The 26123-nt window shown below is 34.8% G+C and overlaps 1 protein-coding gene and 1 pseudogene across 10 annotated transcripts in view; one reads left to right on the forward strand and one right to left on the reverse strand.

Moving 5' to 3' along the window:
• The window catches only part of TENM2 (teneurin transmembrane protein 2), a 3953434-nt gene that overhangs the window by 1474019 nt on the left and 2453292 nt on the right, over nucleotides 1-26123 (forward strand). For all 10 annotated transcript variants that reach the window (XM_054685270.2, XM_054685273.2, XM_054685274.2 and 7 more), the window contains one exon: nucleotides 11610-11707. The gene's annotated coding sequence lies outside the window, so the exon portion shown is untranslated. The remainder of the gene's footprint in view (nucleotides 1-11609; nucleotides 11708-26123) is intronic.
• LOC129144117 (CDGSH iron-sulfur domain-containing protein 1-like) lies at nucleotides 16336-16749 on the reverse strand (annotated as a pseudogene).

A 26123-nucleotide genomic window follows, 5' to 3' on the forward strand; every position in this document is an offset into this window, starting at 1 on the left:
CTTCAAGTGAAAAAAAGTATATGAGGTGTAATGCATGTGTTAACTAACTTGATTTAGCCATTCCACAAAGTATAGGTATATCAAAAAGTTGTACACTATAAACATACAATTTTTGTCATTAAAATCATTTACTTAATAATACAGAAACAACTGAATTTGACAAGGTTCGAGTGCAGAGAGCAGACATCCATTTCCTATACTGAGGATTTCTTCAATGAGAAACAGTCCTATTTTGTGTTGGCTTCCAATTTGTAATGACGACACATTACCATATCATAAAGGGTAGGCAAAAGTATAAACAGTCAATCCAAAATTTCAGACTTCAAAAAAATTCTAAAACATATTATGACATTAATAAACCTTGAAGTCATCTAAGTACAATGAGCCAGAAGTAAAAGGGCAAATATTGTATGACTTAATTTAAATGAGATATAGAGTTTCAGCTTGAGAAGATGAAAAAGTTCTGGGAATGAATTGTGGTGATGGTTGCCAACAATTAGAATGTATTTAATGCCACTGAATGGTATATTTAAAAACAATGAAAATGGAGAATTCTATGTTATGTACATTTTGCCACAATAAAAACACTTTAAAATTCATAGTATAGACATGACTGAAAAATACGCATGTAGAATACACTATATGGAATCTTATAAGTAGTCAGAAAAATGCAAATTAAAATAACCATGAGACTTATCCATTAAATTGGAATGTATATATACACACACATATATATACACATATATATATATACACACACATATATATACAGATATATATATACACACACATATATATACACACACACACAGAGATTGATGACATTAAGTATCAGCATGTTGGATGTAAATTCTCCTTTTTTCTAAAGGAGGTGCTGCCTTTCAAAGAGTAGTATGTGTTAACTCTTAATATTAAAACTGTTGATAGCCCAACAGTGAAATTCTTGGTAACTGGCCTAGAAAATATTTGGACATGTACATAAAGAGCCAGGAACAAAGTCTTTCATGATAACTTTGTTTTCTGCAGTGGGATTTTAATATGCTGCTGTTCATCACCATTTTAATGAATAAACAAATAGTTGTAAATCTATATTATGGAATACTTACATAGCAGAAAAAGCTACACGCACATACAAATATATGTGTAGAAAAAGGATATGTTTTTCAGATATATGGTTAAGTGATGAAATTTTCTGAAAAATGCATAGATTAAAATATTGTATATATATAAAAATAATACCCACATCCAAAACACATTCAAATATATATATATATATTATATATATATATTTATAAGTATGTAAGTTCGTATAAGCAAAATCAACATATGAACACTTTTGGAAATCATATAAGGAATTTTTTTTTCACTTCAAGTTTGAGAAAAGTAGAGTATTTTCAAATATCAGATAAATAAACTTTCTATAGGATTTTTAAGGCTTAATTTTGGGGTAAGGCAAGTTGAGTACATAAACTCATGGCAATGTAGCTAAAGTAGTCACAGCTTTTAAAATACTAATTTATTAAATGAATATGCACTTGGGAATAGTATAAAAAATAACATCACATATAACATTCATTGGAAAATATTAAATTATTTTATTCTTCCCTCATTTCAAATAATAGTTCAAAAAAATCTTACCTATGTTTTTGTTATCATGGTCTTTTATTACAAAATTACATTTTCTGCCTCCTATGTACCTTCTTGAGCACCTCATTTTCACTGCTATTCAAGTTATTTAAAATATATGTCCTTTAAAATCTATACATGCTACTGTTCCTAGTTTTTTTAATGAGACATAAATATTCATTTGCAAAATATATGAACTGGTGTTGTTTGTTTTTTTGCTCACTTGTTTTTGCCCTGGAGGTTAATTTTCATGATCCTTAAGTGGTTAAGTAGAGCTAGTTAATGTGTTACACATAAGTTGATACAGCTATCTCCTAAAAGGGTTGACAATAGCATTAGCCTTGCTGTTGTGAAAATATTGTGAATTTTTGTGAAATTTGTGACACTTCCCTGGAAATCATGACCAAATCTGCGTTAAATACATTTCTTTAACCAACTTTATTTGGAGATATCTAAATGTAGCAAAGATTTGCGTTTGTTGATATTGTTTTAAACCAATGTGTCTTTTGTACACCGTGTTTGGTTCAAAATATAATAACTGAGGTTATGCCCAATAATATACAGCATTTTGAAGGGGCTTGAATAGATGATGACTTTAATTATTCAAGGGTAGTTTTGGGGAAAACACTGCTTTACATCCTGAAATCCTTAGTAACTCTTCTGTGTCTTAACACTAAGTTCCTCCATAAGAAACTTAGAGACAAGGTAAGTACAGAGACAAGGTAATTTCAGTTCTTAAAATGAAAATACTTCATATAAATATGTTTACATTACACTGTGTTTATAGTGGTTTAACTTCCTACTATTACATAAGCTATGAAACTTCTCTCTATTATGAGTGCTTGTCAGAAGCTCATAAACATATAGCTGAACTACTAACTCAACTCAAACTTACCCTTAAACTCATGACTTGGTCCTATCCCTCCAAGAGATACAAAGAATTACAAAGAACAGCCTCACATTATTGGCCCTTTCCTGTTATGTTACCGCAAAAATGCTTCTGTTGCTGGGATTCCAAAATCATCTCATTTTCTCTTTATAGCAACTATTCATTTTTCACTAACAATTACCATGAAAAGTTTAAAATCAGTTTAAAGTTTTGTTACTTGGTGTGAGGTATAGATGTAATTTCTCTGACAAATATGTTCTGCAACATTAGTTGCATTTAATCTTTTGTGCATGTATGTTTATTTCTATATTTTAAATTTTCTATATGATATAAAATTTTTTATTCTGTAGATAGAAATGACAATATTTATGCAAATCCTTCACAGCTTAAATTATTGGTTGATAAAGTTAGTGCCTTTTCAATAATCTTCTACCTCAAAAGAGTATTTGCTAACCTTACCTTGTTATTATCCAAGAGGCATATTTAAATCTATTTGTTACATTGCTAGAAAATATATTTTGGAATTTTAGTAGGAACACGTTAACTGTGTACATAAATTTAAGAAACATATTTTGTTTGCTATACAATGCCAGCGTTGGGACCACTGAGTTAAACCTCTGTTCCTTTTTTTTTTTTTTTTTTTTTTAATTTATTTATTTATTTTTTTTTTATTATACTTTAAGTTTTAGGGTACATGTGCACATTGTGCAGGTTAGTTACATATGTATACATGTGCCATGCTGGTGCGCTGCACCCACTAACTCGTCATCTAGCATTAGGTATATCTCCCAATGCTATCCCTCCCCCCTCCCCCCTCCCCACCACAGTCCCCAGAGTATGATATTCCCCTTCCTGTGTCCATGTGATCTCATTGTTCAATTCCCACCTATGAGTGAGAATATGCGGTGTTTGGTTTTTTGTTCTTGCGATAGTTTACTGAGAATGATGGTTTCCAATTTCATCCATGTCCCTACAAAGGATATGAACTCATCATTTTTTATGGCTGCATAGTACTCCATGGTGTATATGTGCCACATTTTCTTAATCCAGTCTATCATTGTTGGACATTTGGGTTGGTTCCAAGTCTTTGCTATTGTGAATAATGCCGCAATAAACATACGTGTGCATGTGTCTTTATAGCAGCATGATTTATAGTCATTTGGGTATATACCCAGTAATGGGATGGCTGGGTCAAATGGTATTTCTAGTTCTAGATCCCTGAGGAATCGCCACACTGACTTCCACAATGGTTGAACTAGTTTACAGTCCCACCAACAGTGTAAAAGTGTTCCTATTTCTCCACATCCTCTCCAGCACCTGTTGTTTCCTGACTTTTTAATGATTGCCATTCTAACTGGTGTGAGATGATATCTCATAGTGGTTTTGATTTGCATTTCTCTGATGGCCAGTGATGATGAGCATTTTTTCATGTGTTTTTTGGCTGCATAAATGTCTTCTTTTGAGAAGTGCCTGTTCATGTCCTTCGCCCACTTTTTGATGGGGTTGTTTGTTTTTTTCTTGTAAATTTGTTTGAGTTCACTGTAGATTCTGGATATTAGCCCTTTGTCAGATGAGTAGGTTGCGAAAATTTTCTCCCATGTTGTAGGTTGCCTATTGACTCTGATGGTAGTTTCTTTTGCTGTGCAGAAGCTCTTTAGTTTAATTAGATCCCATTTGTCAATTTTGGCTTTTGTTGCCATTGCTTTTGGTGTTTTGGACATGAAGTCCTTGCCCACGCCTATGTCCTTTTTTTTTTTTGAGACGGAGTCTCGCTCTGTCGCCCAGGCTGGAGTGCAGTGGCGCGATCTCGGCTCACTGCAAGCTCCGCTTCCTGGGTTCACGCCATTCTGCCTCAGCCTCCCGAGTAGCTGGGACTACAGGCGCCCACCCCCAGGCCCGGCTAATTTTTTGTATTTTTAGTAGAGATGGGGATTCACTGTGTTAGCCAGGATGGTCTCAAATCTCCTCACCTCGTGATCTGCCCGCCTCAGCCTCCCAAAGTGCTGGGATTACACGTGTGAGCCACTGCGCCCGGCCTCTATTACTTTTTTTCAATGTTTTTCATCTCTATATAATTTGAAATTTTATAAGAATTTTCATCTGACCCATTAAAGGAACAACCTGTCTGGGTAAGGATAGGAGACCTCTGTCAACCAGAGCTAGGAGAAAAATCTAAATATGTGCACACTTTTAACTTATAGTTCAAACATTTTTATGGTAATCATTACGAAAACTACTGTTAATATATAAGTAAACGGCATTCACAAGTGCAACACATGTAAGTTCCCTTAGAGCTATGCTATTTTAACAGCTAAGCCATACCTAAGTGATAGCTTTCAAAAAGAAATTAACAACCAAAATAAAAGAACAAGGTTAGTATAGCGTGGAGGATGTTAGTGGCTGAGAGCATCTCAGAATTTGTTTTTGAGTCTATATTAGCTCCCCAGTAAGTCTGAGATTAAGCAAATATTTAGGTGATTGATACTCATTTTAGGTGAAGCAAGCCCTGGATGGGGATTGAGATGATGGAGCTATTTTCCTAGGTCATCTTCTTGACCAATGCCAGGTTATTACTATCCTCATCTTGATCACATAAAAAACAGAGATGATGATTACAACTGTGACCAATCTGCATTGAGGCCTTATGCAAATTAACCCAAATTTGAGCTCGATCAGAAGTAGTAGTGGTAAAATTGCTCATTCTATCATATTTATACTCTCATATTAGCACAGGTTTTACATATTTTTTTTAAATCTATGAAATCCAGCCAGCTTAATAAAGTATCAGATCTTAGGAAAATATCCCATGTAGCTACAAGCTGCGTGAAGCCATAGGTATAAGTACAATTATTCTGATCTTCTGGGAAGCACGTTGATGAAACTAAGAAAAGGTCTTTTGAAAGACCCAGCGGACTGCTGCCAGGCAGTAGTTACATTGTCCATAGCATAAGGCACAGTTAAAAAAGAGAAAAAAATTCTTCCCAGGACATCTCTACTCTCTTCAATTTTAAAATGGCTTTCAAGTTTCCTGTTCAATGTGCTGATCTGGAAGCATAGAATGAAGGAGAAAGGGAAAGAAGAGTTAGACTATAAAGTTGTTAATACATTAGTTAATTCTTTCATGGAACATTTTGAAGCACAGGCTATTAAATCACTTCCTTCTGTTCAGTTAGCTTTTGAGCCTGATAAGCATCAAAGCTCAGATGGAAAATTGACATCCAAAGAGACTGACATATAAGCACACAGTTTAAAAATTCAGCAAAAGAAGTAGTGTTGTACCTAAGATCTTTCTTATAGTTATTCTGAGACTCTAGTCTCTATGATGTTGTAATAAAACTGAAAATAACAAAAAAAAAAAAAAAAAAAAAAAGAGGAAAACCAGGATGGAATCAGGTTTCATGAAGTGACTGAAGTGGCCTTTTGAAGATTTTAAAACAACTGCAGAAAATACTCTTTTTCTCTGTCCATGGCAGTAACAGATTATCGGCTTATTTCCATACCATCATTTTGAGACTCTCCATGATGACCCCACCCTCATGCCCTATATTCAAAAATATTAATCTGTTCAATTTTCAAATGGGATCCATAGCCAGTGCGGGAGGATGTGGGAGAAGCCCTGCCTTGATGAGGGAAAGTGTTGAACCAATAGCTCATGGCTGCATATTAGTTGAACTACCGACCTTACAGTTGATGTAGCTTTCTCAAAAGTGCTTAACTTAGTAGCGGAGAGTAGTTTACCCCCTGGTGAAATCAGGATCAATACTTATTAAATACTTCATGAACTCTATTCATTTCTAAAACATCCACTTGTCTGCCTTTCCTGTCATGTTCTGAATTAATTTGATGTGTGATACAATTCTTACCTTTTATATTACGTTACTTGTATGCTGAAAAGTAAAAGACAAAATAATGAGGATTGAGGGATGGTCTTTTTGTTCTTCTTAACTGTCTTGTCTCCCTTTTCAAAGATATTTATTATAATCCTTTCTTAGACAATAGTTTTCCACTTCTTCCCTTAAAAAATATTTAGGCCTAAATCCACAAGAAAATATTAAACATTTGTTATTTACTTTCTTCCCAGTTCTTTGGAAAAAAGTGAGGTGATCTCTGTAAACGGAAATTAATTCTCCTCCCCAAGGACTTTATTGATAGCCTGGGATGAATGTAGCAAAAGATAGGGTGTCAGAATTATTACAAACATTTATTACAATTATTTTGAGGTTTTATTTAATCTTTATTAACAATTCAAAATATATAATCTAGAAAATAACATATGCAGTCTTATCCTTGAAAAATAATGTGTTCATAATTAGGTTGCATACAGAATTTTCTATTTTGTAATGTAATATCTCATGCTTTTAAAGTTAATTGTTCCATCTTGAAAATATTTGGTTCCAATTTTGAAACAATTGTCTCCCCTTTACTTGTAAGAAAACAGAGTTGAATGTTGGTTTTATTTTTGCCAATAGTAAGATGAGCTTTCTTTAAGAGTAATGTTGGTTGGCCTAACTGTCCATTTGAAAAAATACTTAAGCCATTATATTTGACTGAAATAGACTTATTAAAAGCATTTTTCTAAAGTAAAGGTTTTTTTTTTTAAGTAGTAACATGAAGAATATTAACAATAATAATTATTTTATATTCTATAGTAATTTCAAGGGTCTGATCTGTTACCAGCTGTCTTAATGACCACTTGCATATGAAGCAGGCATTTTTAATGTTATTAAAATTGGGAAAATTGATACATGAAGAAAATAAGTGAGTGCCCAAGGCTTTAAAACCAATAAATGTCCAATGTTAAAACAGAGTTCCCTTGAAAGTTAAGCCTGAGAGTATGCATATATGCTCAGGCTAAGATAGATATTTGAGGTATTTGAAATAACCAAACCTAAAAATGCATTCCTTAAGAGAAAGAAAGGTCAATTTGTAGAAAAATAGGGATATTATGGAAATTCAGTAGAATTAAAGCAATGTGAATATGGAGAAATAGTGGAACAACTCATGGTGTTGAGTTGGGAGTGAATGTAATTGAAATGTCAAATGAAATGATAACTTTAGTAAGAATTATTCAAGTTTAATCACAGGGTGAAAAAGATTGAGTGAAAATGCTTGATAAGAAATTATTTGAATTTTGTCCTTCACTGTATTTACTTATGTCCCTGTTCTATATTATTTACCAATCTAACATCAAATCTTTCCACAAATTCATTCCTTCCTTTCAATTGTATGTCCTATGAGTGTATCACTTTCTAAAATGTACAACTTGCTCATTCATAGTTACATAAAGTTTGTTCAATAATTTTCCTAGACCTGAGATGCCCGCTAGGAGTGATTGAGTCACTCCTTCCGTGACTAAATCAAATAATTATTTTCAATGCTCTCAAAGCAATAAATTTTCTTCTGTGTAGCTCCTTAGTCAATGTCATCCCCAAATAACCCCCACCTTCTATGAATTACCATAGAATAATAACAGCTATTTCCTAAATGTTTATTATGTGCCAAGATCGTTTCAAAGCGGTTTGCTTGCATTATCTCCTCTAATACTTGATGAAAACCTATAAGTTAGATAATGGTTTGATCCTCATTTTAAAGATAAGTAAACTGAGGCCAGAGATTTAAAATAAATTTCTGAAGATTGTGCACTAAGTGGCAGAGCCCACATCGCTTGGCCCATACTGCTTTTTAAAATGTTTGCCCCTTTTTATGCTCATAGACACTTAACGAACATTTCTTTCCTTCCAAAGAGGTATACATTTCTGGAGGCCAAAAACATAGCTTGGATATCTTTATGTTGGTCATAATACTTAACAGAGCTGTAGAACATAGTAGGAGCTTAGTAAAACTTTAGGGAAAACAATTAGTAAGTTTTCGATATTAAGAACTCTGTTAAGGCTTATTGAGGAGTTAGAAAAAAATACAAACCCATAGTGATGTGGAACATTCAAATCTAATTTAATTATGATCTTTATATGAAGGAGAAAAAAATGCATGTGACAGCTGTGATATTCATAAAACCTTTGTTTAAAAAATTCATTTCTTCTGTCTCAATTTCTCTGTTTACACTGAATCTTTTTGTTTGTTTGTTTTCATGATTTTTTTAAATTCCAAAAAAGCTATTTTCACCCAAGTTTGTTTCATTGATATGATTTTAGTAGCTCCTATCTGAAACCATCGTCAGGAAACATGTTTTTTCTCTTTGGCTATTTCAAAAAAGAAAAATACTTAATATCAGTATGAATAACACATGTGCTCATTGCAGCATAATGTTGGTGCAATCTGTGCTTGATACAGTTATAAATAAGTCTTTGAAAGCATTTCTCTGTATTTTAAATAAAGGCTATAGAAAGCCACAAGAAGGATCTAGTCTTGTTAATATCACAAGCTGTTTCCCCACCTGCACTCAGAGCAGCTTTAGTACAGCAGCTGTCTGGGTTCGTGTTGGCACATCACTGTCTGCACAGGAACCCCATGGTTTACACAGAAAATGAATAGGCCACAGTTCCAATGGGGGTCTTTAATAATCCTTCCTCTAATGCTACCATGTGTGAGCATTGGGCTTTGAAGGGGTGTGAGGTGTGAACTTTCAGGAGGATTATTTAAAGCCACTCAATTTCGAAAGGTAGAAAAGAGCATTACAAAAACCAGAGAGTGCCTTTGCATTCCTCCTGCATGTTGATCAAATGCAGCTTATATTGATATTAGAGCTGCACGTTCAGCATGTAATAGCAAGTAAAGGTATTGGTATAATTAGGTGATTCACTCCATTCGGCCCTCTTTAACATGGACAAACAAAACCTAGCATAGATGTTTCATTGATTTTATTTACCAAATATTAGCTGTGAAAATATTAACCTAATGAGAACAAATATCTATCCTGTAGTACCTATGGATACTAAATCCAGTGAGGAAGAAATTTATACATTGGACTTGCCTATGTGTAATTGGGTGGCCCTTGGACATTTAAAATAATGCAATTTTTTTTTCTTTTTCTACATAGACTTCTAAAAGTATCATCCATGGTAGATAATCAATCATGGTTTTTTAGGCCATGTGAATAAATTTCTTGTTCAAACTGAGAACTTTATTCCAATAACTCTTACTTCTCCTAAGGCACATTAAAGAACTCAAATTCCATTTTGTGACTATTCTGAGCAGTTTTTGGAGAGCATAGTATAATGGAGGTGGGGTGATTTAATCACTTGGAGACATACTCTGTGCAACTACAGAATCAAAATATTAGGGCCTCAGCCACTTACTGCCCCACATCTGGACTTAATTTCAAAAGATCTTTAAGCATTGGGAATGCCCAGCATTGAGAAACTATCTCCAGTGTTATAGGAAATAGCAAGTAAAGAGACGCTATATTCAATCTAATACACATTTCCTCTATAGATCAGGCACTGTGCTGGGTATTTCAGAACTGAGGCCAAATGCTATAGATCTTAGACCAAAAGATTCTCATTCCATTAGGGATGATAGACATCTAGACAGACAAGCGCACTGCAGACAGAGCTACAGAGGCATCTTAGAGGACAGATTAACTTTCTCAGGAGTTAAAAGTGGAAAGGCCTATGAGAAGGTAACATCTCAACATAGGGCTTAGATGAGCAATGGGAACTTTTCTAGGTGGCTGAAAGGGCGTACTGAACAATACACACAAGATGTCATTGTAGGCTGCGTGGGGCTTGGTATTGCTGGACCTCAAAATGGGAAAGGATAGAAACCCTCAGAAGATGAGTCTGCAAAATAGACCAAGGCCAGATCATAAAGAATATTTTATTTCTCCTTAAGATTCTCAGCCTAAAGTATTTCTGATATGGAATAAGCCAAAAGTTGGAATGTTTAGAGGCCTGAGGAAGGGCAGTCAGTTAGAAAAATTTAGCTAATGGGAAGTGAGATGGTGAGGGAAATGGCAGGAAGTGTGTAATGGGAGGGGCAAAAGAGGAGACATTTAGAAGGTGGATTTGTCAGGGTTTATTGAAGTAATGGAGTGAGAGAAAAGTGGGTACCTTTCAGGTTTATTTTATTTTTTATTTTATTTTATTTTATTTATTTTATTTTATTTTATTTTTTTGGTGGATTTGGGGGAGACGGAGTCTTTCTCTGTCTCCCAGGCTGGAGTGCAGTAGCGTGATCTCGGCTCACTGCAACCTCCGTCTCCTAGGTTCAAGCAGTTCTCCTGCCTCAGCCTCGCGAGTAGCTGGTACTATTGGCGCACAACGCCATGCCTGGCTAATTATTTGTATTTTAGTAGAGGCAGGGTTTCACTGTGTTGCTCAGGCTAGTCTTGAACTCCTGAGCTCAGGCAATCCGCCCGCCTTGGTATCCCAAAGTGCTAGGATTACAGCCGTGAGCCACCGCGCCCGGCCTTTTTCAAATCTCTGAATTGGTAAATTTTTTAAAAGTCCTTTTTTAATAAGATTCACAGAATATTACCCCCTCTTAAGTTATGACAGACAATGGTGACTTCTCTGTCCACTGCTCTGAATATTTCTAACCCCTAAAACATTCTGATTTTACACAACAGGATGTACAACCCACAGCCTGTAGGGCGGAACAGCCAATGACTGGTTCCAATAGAGCTTGACAGATATTTTGTGCCTGTCATTGCTTTATGACACAGTTTTAAGCCACAGTCTAAAGATGATTGTAGCTACCACTGTCCTCCTTACGGTTAAAACAGCTCACACAGTATTTTGCCCTAATATTGTCAAGAAGCACAATTCCTTTCCCAGAAAACTGCTCTAATTGGATTCGGTAGACCTTGACTGGCTTGTCACTGCTGTGTTCAAGGTGAAGGTGAAATCTTTGAGGAGCTTGTTCCTGAAAATAAGAGCTGAATATCTCTGATGAAGGCCTTTTAAAAGTACATATCTTTATGCAATTATTTTCATATTACTTTTCCACGATCTACGTTTTATTATATGTGACAAATGACCAGGAAAAAGAAAAAGGTTGTGGGATTGATTTATACTCTAAATCCTATATATATGCAGTTATATCTTTAAACATTTATCGACATATTGTAAAATTTGAAAAGAAAATATTTGTATTCTGATTTTTTAAAAATTCCAAATACAACATTTCATAACAGGTGAGAAGTTGCTGTTGAAGCCACACTGCTGATGAGGACTCAGGCAGGTGTCCCGAGAAATTGCCCAGTCGTGAGAGGAACCATAAGAACTTTGTAAGGTAAATACTTTTCTTAACTTTTTAAAATCTGGGCAAGACACAACGTCAATGTTTAAAATAATTACTGCTGGATTTTCTTTATAAGAAGAATAACGCTAATTCACATTTTTAGCCCGATTTCTTTAATTCATATTTGGCGATAGAGCTATTACCATTTATTAGATTTTGTATCACATTCTGTATAACATACACAAAATGTGTATACATGTACATATATACGAATCTACACACGTTTACCACTAAATATTGAAAAGCATTATCGAAAGTCTTTATCTGCCTAGATTGCCAAGTAGAAAGTGTGACCACTTTTTGAAAAATATGAATACACTAAATCATTGAAATATCTTGGTGTCCCAGAGAGTAGAACCAGGATAGTCTAAAGCGTGCAAATATTAAATTGTGTGAGGCATTTTGGTTCTAAATTTCAGTTAAGAGAGAGGCTATTTCACAGTTGGCCTACTTCCTACAGGAAACCACAGTGATGTTTTATTAAGTAATGGAATATAGTTTGTCTCTTCATTTACCTGTAAGAAATGTGGCAGGGAGAGACTTGAAACTAGGACTTAAAGAGTGACAAGTACCAGGCATGAGAAACACAGCTCCCTTAAAGAAAAAGTAAACATTCCAGGAGGCAATCCTTTTGGAAAATGAGCCAATCAGAGCTGGTCCTGCTAAATGGAGAGGCTAGAGAGTAGGTGCCCCTGACTTTTCAACTTCATATTAAAACATTCTGCCGTTCACCTTTCTTGAACTCAATTCCCTAACAAGCAAGCTGACATTAAATCTTCATTCTTTAGAAATTTTAATATTTGGAAAGTGTGTGAAGTAGGTCATCTAAAAATGTAAAAAGCAATCCTCAAGTTATGGCACTCTGTTGCATTTTGGTTTGGATAGAATTCTATTCTGTTTAATGAGTTGTTTGATGATCTCCCTGAAACTGAGCATACTTGAGTTCTGAGATACCACACAGAAATATGACTGCAAAAGCAAAAGATGATCTTCAAGTAGATCAACTTTTGAAAGTGTATCAATCGCTGGCATTAAATTGTTTGTCTCATTCTTGAGGAAGAGAAGGGACTGGATTTTTATAAGGTTTATTTTTAGCTTCTTGGCTAACTGTAACACACCTGAAAATAAAGGCATGTTTATGACATCTTACCGTGTTGTGTCTGCTGTCTGAAACACTCATTCAGGAATGAATTGGGATACTGATGCACTAAAAAAGGCTCAGGATGGGGTTTGGATAAGTGCTGCTCCTTTGAAGGAGTCCAGACTTTGTAAGAAAGTAGTAAAATTCTGCATTGATAAGATAACTTTTGAAGCTTTAAGTTGAGCTGCCTAAGGAATCTCTTTTAAATGATCTTCATTCCAGTTCCATGATTGGTGGGTACGAGTGAGGGAGGAGGACTTCTTTTCTATTTCCCTCAAACTCGAAAATTTTTCAATTTTTTTCTTGTAATTTCTGATTAATGGCACTCTTGATTTTGATTCATATTATCCTATTATTCATTATATGGGAGAAGAAGAAGTCACTTTTTTTTCCAATTTAATTTTTAAAATTAGGGCTAGCAGTGATGAAATTTAAAATCAAATTATCTTGTCAGAGTGACAGATAAATCTCTAGAGTTTCTAATGAGATTTTCCACTGGCAGGATGCTGAATTTCTCCCTTTCCCAGACTTCTTCATTCCAGGTTTTGACAGGGAGTGACAATGAGCATCTGTGTTTTGAAATATAGTACTATTTGAGGTATTTTGGTCCTTATTTAGAAATTTGGGGGTGGTTTGCTTCTTTGTTCTAGGTTAAAGGGGAAAAAGACAAATGTCAAATGGGTACATCTTTTACTATGGAAAGCTGTAAGTAATTACCATATACCTAAATTTGATTAAGCATAGTAGATTCACCAATTTCTACCCTTGCCTTTACGTGTTACTGTTCTTCAAGGAATTTTTACCATAGAGATGGTGTAAATATGACATCATATTCTTCCTATGCTGCTATTTGACTTTTTTCCCCCATGTTTTCATTATCCTAAATAAAATTTGAACTCTTAAGCATTTTCACAGTATTAGGTTGAACTCTGTAATTCTATATGCAGTTAACAATTCTGTCTTATGTAATCATGGAGTTAGAGATTCTGTTTCTAGTAGCTAAAAAAAAAAACCCTATTCTTTGCTGATCTCAATCAAACATGTAGCAAAATAATGATTCTTAAATGATATAATAGATGTCCACTTTATTCCTCTGTAAGAGAATATATCTAAGATAAGCTGTATATTCAGTGATACTACCCAAGTAACTGAATTGCCAATTAGTAGTTTAAAATGTCTTGGGGAAACAAAAAGAATACGGAAAAAATGATTAGTTATGACAGGACCCTCCATATTGAGATTGTCTTGGAGTAGAACGCGTTGCAAAATGAGGTTGATTCTAGACTGAGCCTGCTCCCTAACTCTGACTAGACAAGGAGTTCATGAGATGTCTTAAAGCTTCAATTTCCTCACCTGTGCAAGAAGAAGCAATTTTTCTTGCACTTTTTTTTGTTAGCCAGAAGCTAGTCAAAAGCTACAGCTGTAATTTAGAACTTTGCTTCTTCATTACATTTCCGTCTATGTATGTTGTTGTAATTTCTACATCAGAGGATATTAACCAGTGAGTGCCCCCTGAGAAGCCTGCTTTGGTTACTTGATTATTATTTCAAAATGAGTAATGGTGACTATGTTAGGTAGTAATTCAAGGAACAGCTGATACTCAGAAAAAAATGTGGCAAGACACCTATGTGTAGGCCCTGAAGAGCTGCACATACTGTACATTAGCTAAGAGTCTTAATAAAAGAACAGAAGGAAGGGAAAATACAAAATGAAGAATGAATTACTTAAGATTAAATAGTTTCTATTACAGAAATAGGCTGCATGGAGAGCTAATGACAGGCATTTTCTACAGACAGATGGAATGCTCTCATCTCCCAATAGTATTGATATGAAGTCTCTGTTAAGATTCATTTTTCCTGAAACATTTGCATATAAATATAAACATCATTACTAGGGGCTAATTGCCCTGTAGGAACTAAAATGTGGGAATTAGCATCTTTAGTCGCTTTTATTATTATTTTTTAAAGTATCTCTAACACGCATCATATTTGGTACTGCATGGCTGCAACAGATAATTACCACCATTAAGAATCTCAAACGCAAAATCAAAACCATTTGGAATGGCTTCCAGGGCAACCCAGCACAGTGAGTAGCCACCAAAATGAGTATATGAGGTTTATGTTCATGCATATTTATAAGGGCACTTAATTCGACATTCATAGTAGGGGGCTTTTGAAAGCTTGTCAAAAGAGCAGCCCCAAAACAAGACCAAACATCAAAGGTAAGAAGATACAGTGCATCTCGCTCCCACACACATACAAATATTGCTTGCAGGAGGCAATGAATAACACCAAAGGAATTATTTATTTTAACTACTCAGAAGAGACGGCAATTTCTACGAAGATGTAAACCACAAGCCTTTGCCTTTATCATTCATCTTATTGATCAGAAAGGTCAAGAGTATAAGTTATTCAAAGGATGGATCATAGGCAAAATTCTGGATAAATGGACATGTAGATTTGTGTGATTAATGCCTCTTGCTTGTGCAGAATATGTGGAAGAGTTTGAAGGCATGTCCTAAGGACAGAAAAAAGGAAAGTGTTTGAAAGAATACTGACTATAGCTGAAACACTGCCCATTTTGTGGGTGGGTCTGTGTGTTCAGTATATAGTTGCTGCCTTGTTCGAGTGTTGTGTTCAGAGGCGATCTTGCTGACACTTATACTTTTCAAAACCATTTCCATGACATTCAGCAAATGTTTGTTCTGGTGGAACAAATCTGTTAAATTATAGATTAGAAACAGTACAAAGAACCCTTTACAAATGTTTCAGTTTCAGTTTTGCACAAAGCAAACAGCATTATATTTAAATGCAACACTCCTTGTTAGAATAAAACATCTACATAACAGAGTACTATGCTCGATTTGTAATTCTCTTCTCCACTCCACTTGGGGGGCAGGGATGCCTGAAGTTCTGAAAGCCGCAGTGTTGAGGATCACCTCTCATCACTTCCTTTCAAAAGCCCACATCTACAATCCACTTCTGCTTTCTTGCCATTTCCCTGTCTTTCCCAGCTTCCTTTCCTTAGTTTCCTTCCCCACCCCCTTGACTCTCCATTGTTGCTAGGAATGGTCTAAATGCAAAATAATGACACTTTTCCTGTAATGGCGATCCCATATTATTTAATGGGCATTTAGTTCTATTCAATCCCTCGTTAACACCTTACTCATTATATTGAAAAAATATTGGAGAGTGGCATAGTAGGTTTTTTTTTTTTAATTTTGAGAAGAATTTAATGTGTTGACTTTAAGATACAACTACATTCTATATAAGATACAACTCTATATGTCAATACTTTAAAGAAACGGATCTTTACAAGACCAAAATAACCCACAGGCCATGAGGTTGGTTTTCCCTTTTTCCTTTTTATTTTTTTTGTTTAAACAAATGTGCACCACGGTGTTTCAACAACTAAGACAAGTGCCATGAACGTGAAAGCTGCAGTTTGCAGTATACCACATTTAGAATCCAGGGGAGGTGAATTACACAGAGGTGGTAGTTATTCTCACTAAACAATCAGGTAACTTCATAACAACTCGATTTGCATCATGAAAAGTGTCCATTTAAGTTTCTTTTTTCTTGATGATCAGAGGTCTCACATTGTCTCCAGTCTCTTCGTTTTGTTTTGTGTGAGATCCATCACACAATGGGAACTTTCTGGACCTCCAACAATGGCAGTATCATATAGCTTTATCTCCCAAATCCTCCATGTCAAAAGCATGTACTATCTTGGGGTTGTCTTTCTGGATGTGAAGGTTTATCATAGCTTTATTTCGATGATCTTTAACATAAAACCTTTTGTAAGCTCGATAATCAATTGCAGCTGTCCCAGCAGCAATAGTAACTGTTGTGATTCATTCAGCTCGTCCGCTGGAACTGGTAGTCAGACTCATGGCACCCATACTTGCAAGGTGTGTGCACTAGGATACCGAGCACCAACATGGTAGTTTTAAAAGCATTCTGGGGATGGATGCCAGGGCACTGCTCGCTTACCACAGGTTTCAAGTGACGTGTTTATGGGCATACTTTAGATCCATAACTCAAACATTAAGTCATTATGTAAAGAACAGTAAAGTTTAACTTAGGAATTCTTTGACTGCTGAAGAAAGGTTTATTTTTAGGGCTATATGTTGTTTTATGACCATCATTATTTTTTAAATTGCCAAGAAGGTTTTTTTTTATTTTTGTATTTGCTTGTAATTCTTAGTGACAATAATTAAATAAACAGGTGATTTAGTTGAGGAAAGATTTGTCAAAAAGATAAAATTATCTACATTGCCAAAATATATCAACATTCCATAAAAGAGAAATAGAAATGAAGTGACTAAGCATGCTTTAAAATGTATTTCAAAATATATTCTAAATATGTTGAAACATATTAAAGAGACATACATTGAACAGCAGTACATGCAAGCATATCAAAAGAGTGAGCAGAAAACACAGAAACATAGATATGTGTGCATGCCTATGAAGACAATATGTGTCCAATTAAGAAAATATCGGCCGGGCGCGGTGGCTCACGCCTGTAATCCCAGCACTTTGGGAGGCCGAGGCGGGCGGATCACGAGGTCAGGAGATCGAGACCATCCTGGCTAACATGGTGAAACCCCGTCTCTACTAAAAATACAAAAAAATTAACCGGGCATGGTAGCGGGTGCCTGTGGTCCCAGCTACTTGGGAGGCTGAGGCAGGAGAATGGCGTGAACCTGGGAGGCGGAGCTTGCAGTGAGCCAAGATCGCGCCACTACACTCCAGGCTGGGCGAGAGCGAGAGCGAGACTCTGTCTCAAAAAAAAAAAAAAAAAAAAGAAAGAAAAAAGAAAAAGCATCACAGGCTGGGTGCGGTGGGTCACACCTGTAATCCCAGCATTTTGGGAGCCCAAGGCAGGCAGATCACTTGAGGTCAGGAGTTCAAGACCAGCCTGGCCAACATGGCAAAACCCTGTCTCTATTAAAAATACAAAAGAAAATTAGCTGGGCATGGTAGTGGGAACCTGTAGTCCCAGCTACTCCGGAGGCTGAGGCAAGGGAAACACTTGAACACGGGAGGCGGAGGTTGCAGTGAGCCGAGACAGTGCCACTGCACTCCAGCCTGGGTGACAGAGTGAGACTGCATCTCGAAAGAAAGAAAATATCACAAAGCTTTCACAAAAGAATGACTAAATAAATGGAGTTATTGAGTGTCTTTAGGAGGGACAAAAACGTAGACTCACTGACATCATATAACAAAATAAAATCAAGGAGGAGACAAGCTAAAATCATAGACTAAAGGAGTCAACTTAGAGTAAATGTAAAGCTGAAATCTTACAAAAATGAAATGATAATTTAGATAATTACTTTTTGTGATCTCTGGTCTTCTAGGCATAAACAAACTTTTTAAGCATTCAAGCAACGGAGACAAATCCAAGGGAAAGATCAACATATTTGAATTAAAATGTATACACATTTATACATCAAAAAGTAATCAGTAGCCAAGTTAAATGACAAATAACAAACTAAGAAAATACTTTTCTAAAATTCCAGAATTAAAGATAAATTTTAAAAGAACCAATGTCTTTTTCTTTAAGAGTCAACATGGTAAATAGATCTCAAAGCATAACAACTACAAAAGAATAATGAGCATACGAAAATAATTTAACTTCAGTTACATAAAAGAGTGAAAATTAAAAATAAAGATTTCCTTTTTGTGTTTTTGTGTGGGTTTTTAACATTTTTGCTTTGTAACATGGCAAATACTTTAAAATGGAAATCTCTCCTTTGTGTAGTCCAGACATAAGCAATCTCAGAGACAACCAGGGTGTATACAAATGAATATCACATTCCTGGAAAGCAATTTTACTATCATAGAATGAGAGCTTGAAAATCTTATAGAAAACATATTATTGGTTCAAAAATAAATGTATTATCTGCATAAATGATCAGAAATTCATAGAATTACTTTTAAAAAATATGGCCATTACAATGAAAAGTTAAGTATTTTTACCCTAAGCATTTTTAAAACGTTCCTATTAGTAGATAAAATAGCAGGAACAACACAAACTGATATCTCTATCTATGTACATTGATTAGAATTTGCTGGTCCCCAACCTTCATTTATAATTTGCCTTCAGATTCCTAAGGTCTGTGTCAGTGTCAGAGATTTTTTTTTTTTTTTTTTTTTTGAGAAAAATGTCCATGTCCTCCAAACCATTCAGTACAGGGGAAGACTAAAGGGCAACCAAGCTTTTATGGCAGAAGATGATGTTGGAGAAGGCAGAGAAGCTTCAACCCCAGTTCATCTGGTAGCACTGCAAACTTAGCAATACAGAAGAAAGATACTTAGTGACTAGTTACTGTATGCATTTGTTCAGTTAGTATTTATTTATTCCCTATGAGTAGCATAATGAGGTACCTCACTACAAACAGAATGATGAATCAAATTTGGACTAATCAGAAGCTGAGAGTCTTGAATAGGAGACGTGCGTGTACACATGCCTGTTTGCGTACATATGTGTGCATATTATTGGAAGTTTGGAATATTTTTTTTTCTTTTGTGATGAGGTCTTACTCTGTCACGCAGGCTGGAGTGCAGTGGCACGATCTCGGCTCACTGTAGCCTCTGCCTCCTGGGTTCAAGCAATTCTCCCACCTCAGCCTCCCGAGTAGGAATTACAAGTGCCTGCCACCACGCCTGGTTAATTTTTGTATTTTTAGTAGAGACTGGGTTTCACCATGTTGACCAGGCTGGTCTCAAACTCCTCACCTTAGGTGATCCACCTGCCTCGGTCTCCCAAAGTGCTGGGATTACAGATATGAGCCACCACACCTGGCTAGAAGTTTGGAATCTTAAGGAAGGAAATGCCTAACAATGTTGATTTGCTGGGTTTTTTTTTTTTCTTTTTTTTTTTTTTAAACTGACTTTTAAAACTGACTTCCTCAGGACCCATTGTAGTTAACATACATTTCTACTTCCACAATCATTGTTTTCACAGATAACATCACCATATTTACTTTTCTCGGGACAATCTTAATTTATTTGATTTACTGGTTTATTGTCTCCACACCAACCACCTAGTCACTTTTTGGAAAGCAAGAGACACAAGGTAGAGGACGTGTTTATCTCATTCACTGTCATGCTCTCAATTCTTGGCGCAGAGTGACTTGCTCAATATATGTTTGTTGAATGATGGATGCTTATTTTTCTTATAGACTAAACTGTCTTTTATGTATAGGTAGGATTTGTGCCCAGAGAAAGGGAAAGAAGAAAGAGGAAAAAATAAGAGCAAAGAAGGGAACTAGGTGAGCAGAGGCAGAGAGGCAGCATTTGAACTTAGTTTTTGAAGGAAAAGAGGAAGGTGAGGTAGAAAATAAGTTGTACTGGGAGCCAGGCTCAGCTGGTGCTTTGGCATATTTTAATGATGGGGTTCTTGAGTCTTACAGCTTGAGTATCTTTAATGTTCTAAAATAATGTCAGATTATTTCTCAAAGTATTGGTGCCAATTTTCATTCTCATTTGCAGTGTGCATATAAGAGCTATGTTTATACACAATCTAAGCAGTACTTGCTGCTGTCATACTTGTTAATTTGTGCCAATATAATGGGCAAAAAAAAAGTATATTGTTTTCATCTCAATTTGCATATCCTTCCTTATAGTTGAAGAACTTCTTTTTGCCTTCTTTTTTTCTCTTCTGTATGATATCTGTTAATCATTTACCTATTTAAAATGTTGACTTTCTGGGCTTTTTTTTTTTTAACTGACTTTGAATTTCTTTTTTTTTTTTTTAATTTTTTTCGAGTACCTGTGGTTTTCAGTTAACTTTTATAAATATATTCCAACACTGTAGCTTTTCTTTCTTAAAGGGATCTTTTGAGGAACAGAAGGTTTTGTGGCTGTACCTACTTCTGTAGTGCTGTATTGTTTCAATATGGTTGCTGTATATTTTTTGTATGGTATTTTATCAGTTTTGTTAGAGACTCTCTCTGAGGTCATAAAGATATCTACCTATATTTTTTATAAAGTTTTATAGTTTTGACTTCTGACATTTTAGAATTTTTATCTATCTAAAGTTGATGTGTCTGTATAGTAAGAAGTTTTGAATAAATTTTATTTTTTTCTAGTATGGGTGACTAAGAATTCTTATACAATTTATTTGAATTGATCTTCCTCTCCTCAGTTACGTACAATACTACCTGAACGATAAAGCAAATTCAGAATATCAATGGGTCAGTTTCTGGGGATTATCTTTAGTTGCACTAGCAGCATGATCACAATCTCTTAATTACTATAGCTTTTATAATTTTCTTCATTTCTGATAGGCCAAGTCCAGTCCTATTTTATTCTTTTTGTTTTAAAACGTCATACATACTTTTGGACTATTGCATTTCTGTATTAGGTTTTCCTGGTTGCATATGAATTTATTGGTTTAAAATAACACCCATTTAGTAGACTTCTATAGGTCAGAATTCCAGCATGGAGTGTCTTGGTTCTCTGCTTAAGGCTGACATCAAGGAAATAGCCAGGCTGAGTTCTCATTTGTAGTCTCTGGGGAAAAATCTTCTGGGGGTAATACTTGTTGTTGGTAGGCGTTATTTACTTGTGGTTCTGTAACTGAGATTCCAATATCTTTGCATTTTAATCTGGTGGTTGTTCTTAGTTCATAGTGGCTGTTTCCAGGTCTTTTCCATGTGAACCTCTAATATTAGGAACAGTGTGTCAGTTCCTCTCTTGATTCAAATTTCTAACTACTTATTCTGCTACTAGCCAGAAAAAAGTTTTGTGTTTTTAAAAGTGCTCATAGGATTAGATTATATTCACCTTTTTGATGGACTCAAAGCAACTGATTAGTGACCTTAATTACATCTTCAAAATCCACTTTTTTGTGTAACCTTATCATAGGCATGGTATCTCATCATATTTATAGTCCCAGCAACTAAAGCAGGAAAACAAAACTCGGGAGACATCTTTAGAATTCTGTCTATCCCAACTTTGTATACATTTTAGAAATAAATTGTCAATTTCTTTGTAAACATTCCTGTGATATTTTAAATCAAATTGTAGAAAGTTTAGAAAACAATTGTAAAAAATTGGCATCTTTATACTATTGAGTCTTCTAATTCATACATATTATATCTTTCATTTGATCTTTTTATATTTTATTGAGACATAATATACATATTTTAGGGGTACATATAATTTAATATATTCATATAATTTGTAACAAATTAGTGTAACTGGAATAGTCATCAAATTAAATATTTGTATTTTCCTTATGTAAGGAACATTAAAATTATTATCTTCTTGCTATTTTGGAATATACAATAGATTATTTTAAACTATTGTCACTCTGCTGATCTAGCAAACACTAAGTCTTATTTCTTCTATCAAACTGTATTTTGTACCTATACACATTAATCACCTTCTCTTTATTCCTTTCTTCCCCCTACCCTTCCTGTCCTCTGATAACCATTCTACTCTCTATCTTCATGAGATCTACTTTTTTAAGCTTCTACATGAGTAAGAACATGTGATATTTGTTTTTCTGTGCCTATTTCACTTTACATAATAACCTCTCATTCCATCCACAGTGCTGCAAATGGCAAGATATTATTCTTTTTTAATGGCTGAATAATTCATTGTGTATATATACCACATTTTCTTTCTTTATTCATTGGTGGACACTTCACCAATGAAGGTTAATTTCGTGATTTGGCTATTGTGAATATGGCTTCAATAAACATGGGAGCACAATTTTTTTTATATATATATTGAACTCCTTTATTTTGGATATATACCCTGGAGTGAAATTGCTGGATCATATGGTAGGTCTAGTTTTACTTTTTCAGGAACTTCCATACTATACCTCATAGTAGCTGTACTAAGTTGCATTCCCAACAGTGTATGAGGGTTCCCCTTTCTCAACATCCTTGCCAGCGTCTGCTATTCCCTGTCTTTTTTATGAAGGCCATTTTAACTGAAATGAGATGATATCTCATGTTATTTGAATTTGCATTTTTCATGTGATTACTGATGTTGAGCATTTTATTATATGCCTTTTGGCCATTTGTATGCATTTGTATGTCTTTTTTTTTTTTTTTGGAGACAGAGTTTTGCTCTTGTCACCCAGGCTGAAGTGCAGTGGCGTGATCTCGGCTCACTGCAACCTCCACCTCCCAGGTTCAAGCGATTCTTCTGCCTCAGCCTCCTGAGTAGCTAGGATTACAGGCACGCACCACCAGGCCCAGCTAATTTTTGTATTATTAGCAGAGATGGGGTTTCACCATGTTGGCCAGGCTGGTCTCGAACTCCTGACCTCAGGTGTTACACCGCCCCCGCCCCCGCCCCCCCCGGCCTCCCGAAGTGATGGGGTTACAACCATAAGCTTCCATGCCTGACTGTATGTCCTCTTTTAAGAGAGGTCTGTTCAGAACTTTTGCCCATTTTTGAATTGGATTTTTTTTGTTGTTGTTATTGATGTATTTAAGCTCCTTATATATTCTGCATATTAGCTTCTTATATAAATGGTTTGCAAATATTTTCTCCCATTAAACAGGGTTGACTTTTCACTCTGCTGAGTGTTTTCTTTGCCATGCATAAGCTTTTTAGTTTGATATAGTCACATTTGCATATTTTTTATTGCCTGTACTTTTAAAGTCTTACCAATAAAATCTTCACTTAGACCAATTTCCTAAAGCATTTTCTGTATATTTTCTTCTGGACACTTCATAGTTGAGATGTCATATTTAAAACTTTAACCTACTTTGATTTGTTTGATTTCTTTATATGGTGAGAGATAGGAATCTAGTTTCATTCTTTTGCATCTGGTTATCCAGTTTTCCCAGCACCACTTACTGAAGAAGCGGTTCTTTCCCTTTTGTAAGTTCTTGGTGCCTTTGTTAAAAACGAGTTGACTGTAAAGATGTGAATTTATCTTTGAGTTCTCTAATTTGTGTATCTGTGTATCTGTATATCTGTTTTCATTACAGTACCATGCTGTGTGTCTGTTTTCATTACAGTACCATGCTGGTTCGGTTACTATAGCGCTGTTGTATTTTTTGAAGTTAGGTAGTGTGATTCCTGAAGTTGTGTTCTTTTTTCTCAGTATTGCTTTTGCTCTTTGGGGTCTTTTTGGGTGGTTTCATGTAAATTTTCAAAATTTTTTTTCTATTTCTGTGAAGAATATTATTGGTGTTTTGTTAGGGATTACATTAAATCTGCAGTTTGGGGTATAATTTTCATTTTCACTAATGATGTTATCCCAATTCATAAGCATGATATACCCTTCTACTTTTGTGTGTCCTCTTCATTTTATTTCATCAGTGTTTTATCATTTTTCTTGTATAAATTTTTTACTTATTTAGCTAAATTGATTTTTATGTATTGTAAATTATTTGTAGCTATTGTAAATGGGATTGCTTTCTTGATTCCTTTATCAGGTTGTTTGCTGTTGGTATATATAAGTGCTACTGTTTTTCATATGTTGATTTTGTATTCTGCAAATTTACCAAATTTGTTTATCATTCTAACAGGTTCTTTTGGAGGAGATTTTGGGTTCTTCTAAAAGTATAAGATCATGTCATCTATGAACAAGACTAATTTCACTTCTTTCTTACGAATTGGGATGCCCTTTCTTTCTTTCTCTTATCTAGTTGGCCAGAATTTGCAGTATTATTTTGAATAAAAGTCATGAAAGTAGGCATTGTTGTCTTATATATATATACCTTTTATTATTTTGAGTTATGTTCCATCTGTACTTAGTTGGTTGAAGGTTTTTATCTAAAATGTCGAATTTTATCAAATACATTCTAAGCATCCATTAAAATGTCCATATGGTTTTTGTTCCTGATTTTGTTAAGGTGATCTTTCACACTTACTAATTGGTGTATGTTGAAATATCCGTGTATCTCCATAATGAATCCCACTTAATAAGGGTTAATGATCTTTTAATATGTTGTGGAATTCAGTTTGCCAGGATATTGTTGAAGATTTTTGCATCTATGTTCATCAAGTATATTGGCCTGTAGTTTTCTTTTTTGTCCATGTCTTTGTCTTGTTTTGGTATCGAGGTAATGCTGGCCTCATGAAATGAGTTTGGAAATATTCTCTCCTCTAATTTTTTTAAGACATTGAATGGAATTGGTATTAGTTCTTCTTCAAATGTTTGGTAGAATTTAGCAGTAAAGGCTTCAGGTCCTCGAATTTTCTTTAATGGGAGACTTTTTAACAGGGCTTCAATTTCATTACTCATTACTGGTTTGTTGATGTTTCTATTTCTTCATGGTTAAATCTTGGTAGGTTCTATGCATCTGGGAATGTATCAGTTTCTTCTAGGTTTTCCAGTTTGTTGGCATATAGTTGTTCATAATACTCCCTAATGATTCTTGTACTTCTGTGGTCTCAGTTGTTATATCATTTTCATTTCTCATTTTGAGTCTTCGCTTCTTTTTTTCCTTAGTCTAGCTGAAGATTTGTCAATTTTGTTTACCTTTTCAAAAAACTAACTTCATTTTTTGATTTTCAGTATTGTGATTTAGAGTCGATTTTATTTCTGCTCTGTCCTTTATTATTATTTTTTCTTTTACCTACTTGTGGTCCCATATGTTCTTGCTTTTCTAGTTCCTTGAAGTTCATCATTAGGTTGTTTATTTGTAGCCTTTCTATGTTTTAGATGTAGGCATCTATTGCTATAAAGTGTCCTCTCTGTACTGCTTTGCTGCATCTCATAAATTTTGGCATGTTTTATTTCTATTTTCATTTTTTAAGAAATGTTTTAATCTCTTAATTTTTTTCATTAACCTATTGATCTGGAACATGTTGATTAATTTCTATGTGTGTTTGTAGTTTCTGAGTTTCCTCTTGTTATTAATTTCTAGCTTTGTTCCACTGCCAGAAAAGATACTTGATATGATTTCTAGTTATTTGAATTGTTTAAACTTTGTTTTGTGGCCTAAGATATAATCTTTTCTGGAGAATGTTTCATGTGCTGTTGAAAGGTATTTATTTTCTGCAGCAGTTGGATTAAATATTCTGCAAATGTTAGACCTATTTGGTTTAGTATATAGTTTAAGTCCGAGGTTTATTGATTTGCTGTCTAGATAATCTGTCCATTACTGAGAGTGGTATGTTAAAGTTCCCTACGAATATTGTGTTGCAGTCTATCTCTCCCTTTAAATCTATTAATATTTGCATTATATACTTGGGAACTCTGGTTTTGGATTAATGGATGATAATAATTTTGTATCCTCTTGCTGAATTAACCCCTTTATCATTATGTAGAGGCCCTTTGGTCTCT

Source organism: Pan troglodytes, chromosome 4, assembly GCF_028858775.2.
Source record: "Pan troglodytes isolate AG18354 chromosome 4, NHGRI_mPanTro3-v2.0_pri, whole genome shotgun sequence".
Taxonomy (NCBI): Eukaryota; Metazoa; Chordata; class Mammalia; order Primates; family Hominidae; genus Pan; species Pan troglodytes.